The 10,914-nt window shown below is 49.0% G+C and overlaps 1 long non-coding RNA gene across 1 annotated transcript; it reads left to right on the top strand.

Moving 5' to 3' along the window:
• Positions 1–2,416: 2,416 nt before the first annotated feature.
• On the top strand, positions 2,417–3,544 carry LOC138121045 (uncharacterized). Its single transcript, XR_011156063.1, has 2 exons — positions 2,417–2,919; positions 3,048–3,544. It is a non-coding gene; the product is annotated as an uncharacterized lncRNA (long non-coding RNA).
• Positions 3,545–10,914: the final 7,370 nt, after the last annotated feature.

The raw sequence follows: 10,914 nt of genomic DNA on the forward strand, positions 1-10,914 counted from the left end.
CTTGTTCCCATTGCTCCTCTTCTTGGGCTGGCCCCACTGCTCGCATGCCCAGACCTCCACTGGGGCACCCTCTGACCACCCCACGAGTGCAAGGTTCATTGTCTCCAGCTGAAAAATGGTTTTGCTGTAGAAAAGTGCTGCCAGGGCTTGTTTGGCTTTGATTAAATGACAGTGGGGCTAAAAGAGATGCTGCTTTTCCTCCCCGGCTCTGAAGGGAGAGGGCTATGTTTGCAGCGTTTCTTCATGCCGTGGGATGTTGGGATGGGTGTAACTTCTCCTCGGGGTCTGCCTGGGGCATGTCCAGCAGGGAGTAGGATGCAGCTTAGGTGGGTGTTGATCATCCAGAGCCTGGGGGATTTAAAAGCAGGCTCTGGTGAGTGCAGGAAGGTGGTGCAGAAGGAAAGATGGAGCACAGGAGCTCTCAGGGGCATCTGGAGGTGATGCAGGGGCCTTGGGCAGGAAGGATGTGCCTACAGAGGCTCTGGGTGTATTAACAGTTCTTCACAAGGCTGGGAAACAGCAGCAGCTCAGCTCTCTCCAGCAGTGCTGAAGCAGAGTGAGCACCTGACAGGTGACACGGGGATGAAATCTGGAAGCTTTTGATCTCCTGCGTGACACTGAGCAAACTGCTTCCCATACATATTTCTCTGCGCATACTCTCCCATCTTGATTGGTCACATCTACCAGAGGGCTCTGAGGGGTGCCTGTGACCTGTCCTCCATCAGAGCCAGTCCTGTCCTCCATCAGAGCCAGTCGTATCCTTCCAGGTGAGCAGGGCAGGACTGTGCAGGATTTCTGCGACCCTTGCCAGTTCCTGGCACCGAACCTGAAAGGAGCCTCTGATATTTTTCCTCACTTCTAAAATCTCTTGCTGTACCTGCACATCTTGGGGCCTCCTGACTTCTGCCTACAGAAGGTGAGAGGTTTGATGGACATTTTGTATTTCCCCTCCACTCTCCCATAAAGATGTATCGTGAATCTTTGACAAGAAATCTCCCTTTTCTCATGGGACTTCCAAGCTTTCCCACGTCCAGATGGCTGGATCCAATCCACCAGATTTCTCTCTGCCTAGACATGAAATTTCTCAGGTTCAGCCATGAAGGCTGAGAAGTTTGCAAGGACCACTTTGCTCAAAGCTGGAAAAAATCTGGAAAAGCAGAAATTGAGACTCTTGGGATGCTCTGAACACACCCAAAGTGGGAGTGATTCTCACTACATCTCTCTCAGAAGGGAAACACACTCCTCAGGGTCTTTCCTCCCTGACCAGGGGACATTCTGACATGTGAGTCCCAGGAAATCCTGGAAGTGTAACATCTTGTCTGAAGATGTCTGCTCTGAGATTGGTCTGAGTGCTGGCAGCTCCTCTGTCCCTGCATCCAGCCTTTGAAGGACAGAAGGAGAGGAATGGGGGATCCCTGCAGCTCACTGGCATCTCTGTCCATCACTCAGGCTGTGCCCACACCGTGACACAGAGGCCTGACAGTGGCTTGTGCCAACACATCCAGACATCAGTCTGACCTTGCCTGTGTGCCACGAGCAACGGGGAGGAAACAACAGCGGAGCCGGGCACACCCCAGTTCCAGGAGCACACATCCCACAGGGACCTGCGCTTGTGGTGGCCCATGAGGACCAGGGACAATAAGGTCCATGCTGGCTCATCTTCCTCGCTGCTGCAAGGCTGAACCACCCCACACAGGCTGGTACAATCCAGCCTTCCCGGTGCCAGCAGATGTGCTGGTGCCAGCCCCCGCAGGGGCACCTGGCAGGTCGGAGGGAGGTGCTCGGTGAAGGAAGGACAGAACCCATCTGCCGCGGGGCCAACATCTCAGACAGCAAACACCGAGCTCACCGAGCCAGCTGCTGCCTTTGGCCCTCGCCCCGCTCCGCTTCCCCGGCAGAGGCGGGCGCGGTTCTGCCCCGGCTGCTGCCCTTGTGCTGCTGCTGAGCGGAGCCTGCCGGGGCCGTCGGGCCCCTCCTGTGCTTCCCCTGCCCTGAAACCAGGCGAGGTGAGAGCCCTGTGCGAGTACAGTGCCCCAGCACTGGGAGGGTGGCACCCCAGAGCCTCCCCCAGCACCTTCCCAACCCGTGTCCCTCAGAAACACCCTCAGGGGCTTTGCATGTTCCCAGATGGACCCCGTTACAGCCCCTGCACATCCTTCGGTGTTTTTAGCAACCAGCTGAGGGTTCCTGGCCGAGAGAAAGGGAGGGTGGCTTTGCCCCAGGGGCCAAGTCTGAGCAGTGAGGATGCTGGGTCAGGCTTGGGCAGGGGTGTGAGGAATTAGCCTAGCCCCATCCATCTGCGTTCATCTCATCTGGTGCTCAGCTGTTTCTTCTTTTTCCCTTCCCTTTTTCTTATTTAAGCTGCATTTCCATGCTGTGCTGATAAGCAAGAGGAAGGCTGGGAGCGTTGGTGGGTGGTTTGGTGGCTGGGTGTCTGAATTTCCCCCTCCACCAGCTGTTGCAGTACAGACATCATGGACAGAGTGGTCCAGCAAAGCCCTCTTTCCAAAATAAACACCCTGAGGCCCCCTGCAATGGGTTGGTGGCACGTCAGAAACTAGAACTTGATAAATTCATGGAAGTGTTATATGACGGTGTGTCTGCTGGAATGGGTGACTCACAACGCTCATGGTTAAATCTGCAGCAGCAGGTGGGAGATACAATGTGCTCTGGTGCTCTGTGAGCAGCTGATGCCCATCTGGAGGAACTGGCATGAATGAAGTGGTTATAAAGCTACAGCAGCAGTGCTGGGAGCAGGACTGGTCTTCTCCCCAGACAAGGAAAGGATTTTCCCCTCTGCCTGCTCCAGTGATGGAAAGGATGAGGTGTCTGCAGGAGTTCATGGACCGTGCTGAGGAGGAGGCCTCCAGGTCTCCTCACCACAGTGTTTTGTGTCTGCCCAGCTCCTGAAGTGGTTCAGTAAGCCAACAAGGCTCCCCTCTGTGCCTGCTGAAACCCCTCCAGCTGTCTCGCACAGATGACCGTTGAGGTGATGAGGGGGGTTGAGTGACTCTGACAAATATTTACCTGTTTCTCTGGGTTTGCAGAAACCTCACTCCAGCCCCAGCTTTGAAGTGCAGTTCAAAGCCCCAGCAATGCTGACGTCTTGGGAGGAGCGAGCTCTCCCCAGCGCGCACAAACTCTGCTCTACAAGGAGGGAAACTGCATCCCCCATCCTCCTCCTTGGGCACCAGGTGCACTCCTGGCATTTTCCATCATCTCAGAGGGTCCTGCTCATCTTCCCACCCCAGAGTAAGATCTGCTTTGCCAATTGTTTGGGGCCTACATTAAATAATCAGCCCAAAGAAAGGCCTTGTTCCAGCAAAGAGGCAGAACATGGTACTCATGTATTTTTGTTCCTAACCTCTGAGTGGTGTCAACAGAGATTGGGCTGAGTTGCACATCTGTGGTGGACTTATATTTAAAAAAATATCTTGTTTGAACTGTACAAATAAACATTTGTGAAAAGAATCCTGTTTCTTTAAGAGAAGTTGGTAAATGCTCTGGTTTAGTTAAAGCACTAGGATTTGGCTTTAATTTTATTTTTCACCAGAATTAACGCTAGAGGAGGAAAAAAAGTTGTTTATTCTCAGAACAGGTAGAGTCTAGGCAGGAGGAGCACAACATTCATCACCTACCTCCTCCTCCTCGGGCTGTTGGTGACCAGGGCTGGTCTCTGTGCACTGTTGACCACCCTCCACACCTTCCTTCCACTTGGTAAGGTGCAGGCTGAGTTGCTGTGTTTTCGGAGATGCTGTGTGCCTGGCAGACTGGGATGTGCTTCCTTGGCAAAAGCTAAGAGCAGCCAGTCTGGGCCACCTTGCACTGAAAAACTGGACCAGACCTAATGAACCAGCAAAGGTCCTGCCAGCCTCTCGTGCCTGACAGTAAAATGCAATGAGATGCTCAGGAGGAGGTACAGAAGCTCACAAACAGACACCTCAGGCTTAATCTGATGTTTGGGAGCATTTAACCCTATCAGCAGTTCTTTTGTTCATGGGGCTCCAAAACTCCTGCAGATAATGAAGGGCAGAGTCCTGGAGAGGAAAAAGTGTGAAAAAATGGAGGCTGGGTACCAGAACAGTTCTGGGCTTCTTCTTGAGGCAAATTTATCCCTTCCCTGCCCTAACCCTGGGGATGGCTGACGTGGGCGTTGCTCAGCACCCTCACACAGACACATCCTCTCACCTCAGTGCCTTTCTGCCTGTCTTGTCTTTCAGATGCCACCCATGGTTGATGACCACGCCAGTGAATTCCATGGCCTGGGGCATCCTGGTTTCTTCTGCCAAAGGCTGAGATGTGGGGCAGCCCTCTGGTGAAAGAGCATGGCAAGGTTAGCAGAGATGTTCAGCTCACTGAACACAGGGAATGCATAGGTAAAAAAACTGAACAAATAACTTTTAAAAACAATAACTTGTAATATTGGGAATCCAAATTAAGCCTGTGACAGAACTTAGTGCACTGGCTCTTCAGCATACCCTTTGAACATCTTTTTTTTTTTTTTTATCTGCAGAGCATTTCAATGGTCACTGTGGTCAGGAAAAACCCAAATCACATTTCCAGCCAACACTTTTATCATTATCCAAGCCAGTAAAGCACAGATTAAATATTATGTATGTATATATTTCAGATTTATACTTCAATATTTGTAATTATATATTGGACTGAAATAGCTCATGTTTTGTGGCTGGCTGTACATGGTCTCCAGTCAAGAAACCAGGACTGTGAACTGTAGTCCTGCAGCTAATCAACACAAACTCACTTCCAAATTTTACACTCTGATTCTTTCCTGCAAATATATGAGCTAAAAATGCACCAATGAAGTTTGAAAAGTTCATATTTCTGAATTTGAATTAATAAGCAGAGATCATTTCCTTCCCATATTTGATCAGTTGCAATAAATGGCAGTTTCTTAATCTAAAAATAAATTTAAAAAAAAGCAATTTTTTGGTACAGTAGCTCAAGGGCCACCCAGCAAATGGTTTAGTGGAAACTGTCATTGAGTTTTGTGTGATCTTTAATCTATGCTTGATAATCCTTATAGAAAGGGAATAAATGGCAACAACAAATAATGCTTTTAGTGCATGGCTAACAGGAAGGTTAATTGGTCTGGGCAGGAGTTAATTCCCAGTAACTGCTGCTGGGAGAGCACTGCAGGGAAAAACTTTTCAGCAGCTACCCCTGAACGACAACACATCGAGAATCAAATTAATTCAAATGCACAGGTGTGGGGTTGGGGAGGTTCTTTGGCAAACACAGAAGGTGTGAATTATATGCTGTGGAAAAAAAAGGGGAGTATTTCATCAAGGAGCTGCAAGTGCAGCTGCCACAGCTGCTCAAGGAAGTCAGGCAATTAGAAATAAACATGAGTAATTAAGACCATTTTATGCCCAAGTGCATGTACACTTAATCACATGAATTACATATATTTTTTCACATGTAATCTCATCCCCACTTCATCTGCTAATGGGCTCCTTAATCTGTATTCTAGGCAGAGTAGCTATTTTACATCTTTGTGAACTCTGCTTATTTTTAAGCTCTTCAGACCATTATCACAGCCCTCTGCAACCTCACCAGTTTTTCTGAAAGACATTTAGGAAGGCGAAGAACAGAATCTCTCCCATATTCTGCTCAGGGTGTGGGGATACAGAGTCTGAGGGCCTGTGGCTGGGGAGGGAGTTTGTCAGAGCCACAACTTAAACTCAGCTCCTCATGCTTGTCACAAGACCATTCTCTCCTGTAAATCAAACCCTGTCATTAGTCTGCTCTGCTGTGATCTGGCTGTGCCAAACAAGAAATGTAAATATTTTGTAGCAAGATGTATTAATTTTTAGCATTAATAAAGTTTGCATCACTGAAAACTGAACTGGTTCTTTCTTATGCTTTGCCCCATATACCAAATATTTTGATCTTTGAATGTAACCACCAAATTCCCTACAGCTCAGATCATACCCTTCCTATTCACTTGAGAAGAGTTGGGGGAAAAATATGTGACCTGCGGAGGTTTTCAGGCTGGGTCCAGCCGGGTTCAGTCTGTCTAAACTCCCTGGGGTTCACTTCCACACCTTTTTCTAAAATTCTTGGGGTTTCAGCACAGGGAAAGCTGTTTCCCATTTACTTGGGCAGCCACACAGGTGATGAGTTACCACCGTCTCCCTTCTGTTTCCCTACTCAGTGTCTCCACTGTAAACAACACATCATCCCCTCACAGGTCAGCCTTGGTTCTGCCTGGACCGATGGCAAGTCTGGGGCTTGCAGGCAGAGCATCCCTTCCCATCAGAGATGGGCAGCAGAGATCCAGGCCAGTGTGAGGGAAAGGCCTCCACCCTGGGCTGCATTTCAAAGGCATCACTGACACAAAGGAACAAAGCGCAATATTATTTTTTTAATCTTTTTTCCTAAGCCAGTGAATAGAGAAGGCTGCGGAGCTCAAAGCACTGAGGCTGATGGACAGTGTCTCAGCAAAGGGCCAAAACTATCTTAACTTCAATCTTAAGCTCCCATTAGGCAAAGAAAATACAGCCCAAATTATGCTTATGTAGCACCTCTCATGCAAACATCCCAAGACACTCCAGGATCAAACTCAAACACAATCAATCATGGAGATGTGAGCAGTGCTCACCAAGGAAAACAGAGAGCAGGGGAGGCTCGGCAGGAATGAGTGGCACAGGTGCCATGAGCACCTGGCTCCCCCAGGGAAGGGCTGGGGGCTGCAAGGGCCCCCGGGCAGGCAGGGCTGGGTAAGCAGGTGCTGGCAGGCTGTGGGAATTGCTGTGAGGCAGGAGGATGAGCTGGGAAGACGGGAGGTCTCCCAGATCCAAACGGGTTGTTACCACTGGGGTAACTCATCCCCACCGAGTGTGTGGACACAGGCTGGTGGCTCTGCCAGTCCTGACAGGCTGGGTACTTGGATGGGCACCCACCATCTGCTCCTGGTGCCCCCTGAGCACACTTTCCCTCTGGGGTTGACTGGGCTGTGAGAACCCACCTTACCCCAAACCTGGGTCAGAGAAGAACCATTGCTTGAGTTTGGTAAAAAAAAAAAAAAAGTGTAATTTTCTCTCCTTCTCCTCACAACATCCTTCCTTGGCCACAACACAGAGCAGTGAACCCGGAAATCTCATAAAATAAAGTGATTTCTATTTAGCACGGTCAAGAGCCTTAGTCTGACTATTTGGGCTGAGATTTCAGTTCATATGTCTTGGTCCTGTTCCACAGCAAACCTCCCAACCCTTGCCAATTTATTTTTAAGTGTCGGGACACTCCCTGGCTGGGGCACTCACAACGGGTGAACATCCTGCAGAGCTTTGTCAAAGGGCTGAAGAATCAAACTCCAGTAACTCATCCTGTGATGGCTTTAAGGCATAATCAGCTTTTCAGTAACAATCTTGCCACTTTCTAGCCTGTAATATTTTTAAGTGATCAGCAGGAAGAACTTGTGAGCGGGGGTCTCATGACATTGAGGAGTGAGGCTGTGACCCCCCTGCAGCATCATTTTCTCCGCATCGAGGCGACAGCAGATCACAGTGCAGCACTTGAGCAGAATGCCACTGTCTTCCAAGAAGGTCTGAATTTCTCCACAGCTAATTTTAAGCATGCAAATTAGGTGAACAGTTGCCCTGGGCTCCTGGAAAGGGCTGCTAAGGCTGTCTTTCCACTGACCGTATATTGAAACAGGGGTGTCTGCTTCCAGATGAGAAGCCTCAGTTCTGCAGAAGGTATCCATACGGTAGTCTCACATCAACAAGACAGACTTCTTTGCATTCAAAATGATTAGCAGATAATTGACAGAATCACCAAAACAAGACAAAATTTCTAAGCAACTTAATTATTTAAAGTAATTAACAACTCTGAGTGTTATTGTTCTCGCTCTAATTAATAGTGAAATGCTTGATACCTCATGAACTCTACAAACAGGAAAGATTTCCCCCAAACCTGCCGCAGTTCATGAGTGAGGATGCTTTTTTCAACTCGGTTAGATCCTATTTCAAATCTCTGCTCAGGCAGCTGGGATCTCCCTATTGCCTGTCCAAATAAGTGTCCTAAGCTCTGGGTGACTGGGCATGCAGGGACAACGCTTATCAACCACTCTTCAGCTCTGAAAGTTGTTCTACAGCCCCTAATGAATGTGTCCCTCTGGATTTTAGAGGCAAAATGTGATTTCTCAAAGAGAAGCAACTTGTTGGATGCCTTGGTTCAGATTAAACCAGAAAAAACCTGACCCCTCAAACCAGTTTTTGAAATCAAATAGTCTGAAAGATTTCAGCTTGAATGAGGCAGGGATTTGGTGAGGTTGAGGAAAGAGTTAAGGCAAAAGCCACATCTGCTGTACCTGACAAATTAATTCAGTTTAGTATGGTTTATCCCTGGCACAGCTTGACCAGGTATCCATGCTTTTAGGAGCTTTTTAGGAACCTTCTGCAATTCCCTTAGAACAAACCTTAGTCCTTGTTTATGAATAAAAGGTTTTTCTGCTGTTTTAAAAGACCTAAATTCTGCTTCTCTGATTCTTTACAGAGGTATGGCAGTGAGCTCCTCAGAAGGTCTACTGGCCTTGGCTTGGTGCTCATAGGAGCAAATACATGGCCTGAAAGTTGAGATTTTCTCTAAATCTGCAGAACACCTGCACCCAGTTGAGCTTTGCTCAGTGCACTTGCGAGAATCCATGATTTACAGAGATAATCCTCAGACATTTCAAGCTGGGCTGAGGATAGACACATTTCCAGCCCGTGCCATCAACTGCATTCATCTGGAACAGGTGCCAAGCTTACGAAATCCCCCTGCGTGTGGCAGACACCACAGCACGCTTCATTAGCAGCCAGCCGAGCAGCTCCCACCTCCAGCGCCGGCACTGCAAACAGTCTGGAGATCACAGGCCCAAACCTGGGAAGCAGAGGAGGCAAGGTTTCAAAGGCAGAGGGGATTTAGGCAGACAATGACAGACTCTGTGAAACCTGCTCCCAGCCCCTCTCATCCTCACTCGTTTGAGTGAGCGCAGCTGCCTGTCGTTTCTAATTCAGGGTGCAGTGCTGGGGCTGGGAGCGCTAGACATGGCCGTGGCAGTCTTATTAAAAACAACAGCTAATAAATTGCCAAATGCCATTTACCCTGGATAACCTTCTTAGCCAAAACCCTCCATATCTGCTGGGGCTGCTTTGATGTGTTGTTCTGCTCTCTCAGCCCAGATGTTGTCACAGATTTGCTGACGACGATGACGGCGAAACAGCTTTGAAATGCGTTCTGGCAAGAAATACTTTCCCATCCTGTCTCAGATAGGGTCTGCTTCCCCCCCTCCCCTCATATTTTTTTACTGAGGCCATTGGGATGAATAAAGGCTCTTTGTTCATTGAGCCATTTCTCTTCCTGCTGATGCTTTTTTTTATATTTTAAAAACTAAGCTGAAATGACAGTGGCAGCTGGTCAATAGATGAAATAGGTCTCAAATACCACAGCGACGGCCAGTGTTTGGACACCACTTTCAGCCATAAACATGGATAGTGAAAAGGCATGGGAGCCTTAACAGCTCCAGAAATACTTTCTCCCTCCCTCTTAAGCCCTAGGGAAAATTAAAATAATTCTACTAATTAAGAAAAAGCTCAGATTTTCTCATTAATATCACGGTGAGACCCTCTTTTCAGAGGTACTGGTACCCTACTTAAAAGTAGTGCTTGCTCTTTCATAGGGCAAGAGAAAACAGCCTCAGGTTGCTCCAGGGGAGGTTTAGATTGGAGATTATGGAAAATTTCTTCACCAACAGTGTTACAAGCATTGGCAGAGGGTGCCCAAGAAAGTGGAGGGGTCACAATCTCTGGAGGCATTTAAAAGATGTGCAGATGTGGCACTTGGGGACATGGTTTTGTAAAGGGCCAGTGCTCTCAGGCACGTGGTGTGACTCTCGGGGCTGTCCTGTGCAGGGCTAAGAGTTGAACTCAGTGATCCTTGTGGATCCTTTCCAAGTCAGAATATTCTGTGTTTCTGAGGTTCCATGATTCCACAGGACTGATGCTGCAGCACACAAACCCTTGGAGCATCTCTTCTGACACTCTGCTCTGGGAGCATCACGCACCTCAGGGCAGAGATACAAAAGCCTGTCTGTGTTCTCATTTCGACAGGCAAGGGTGGGAAACGGATGTTTCTGAGCACAGCTTTCTTCCTCTGACATGGACATACTGCCAGGTGCCATAGATGGAGCCACGTGGATGGATGTGTGGATGGATCGCTGTGGGTCTGTGTGGATGGATTCATGTGGATGGATCTGCGTGGATGGATCTGTGTGGATCTGTGTGGATGGAATTGTATGGATGGATCTGTGGGGATGGCTCCATGGGACGGATACATGTGTATCCACATGGATGATGGATCCTTGCGGATTCCTGTGGATGGATCAGTGTGGATGGATCCATGTGGATGGATCTGTGTGGATGGATTCATGTGGATGGGTCTGTGTAGATCCCTATGGATGGATCCATGTGGATGGCTCTGTATGGATGGATCCATGCAGATGGGTCTGTGTAGATCCGCGTGGATGGATCTATGCAGATAAATCCCTGTGGATAGATCCATGTGGGTGGATCCGTATGGATGGCTCCGTGTGGATCCCTGCGCATGGCTCCGCATGGATCCATATGGATGGCTCTGCGCGGATCCATAGGGATGGCTCTGTGTGGATCCCTGCGCATGGCTCTGCGTGGATCCGTATGCATGGCTCTGCATGCATGGCTCTACGCGGATCCGTATGGATGGCTTCGCGTGGATCCCTGTGGATGGCTCCACGAGGATCCGTACGCACGGCTCCCTGTGGATCCGTACGCACGGCTCCCTGTGGATCCGCATGGATGGCTCCGCGCGGATCCGCATGGATGGCTCCCTGTGGATCCGTATGGATGGCTCCGCGCGGATCCGTACGCACGGCTC

The sequence above is a fragment of the Aphelocoma coerulescens genome, chromosome 20 (genome assembly GCF_041296385.1).
Source record: "Aphelocoma coerulescens isolate FSJ_1873_10779 chromosome 20, UR_Acoe_1.0, whole genome shotgun sequence".
Taxonomy (NCBI): Eukaryota; Metazoa; Chordata; class Aves; order Passeriformes; family Corvidae; genus Aphelocoma; species Aphelocoma coerulescens.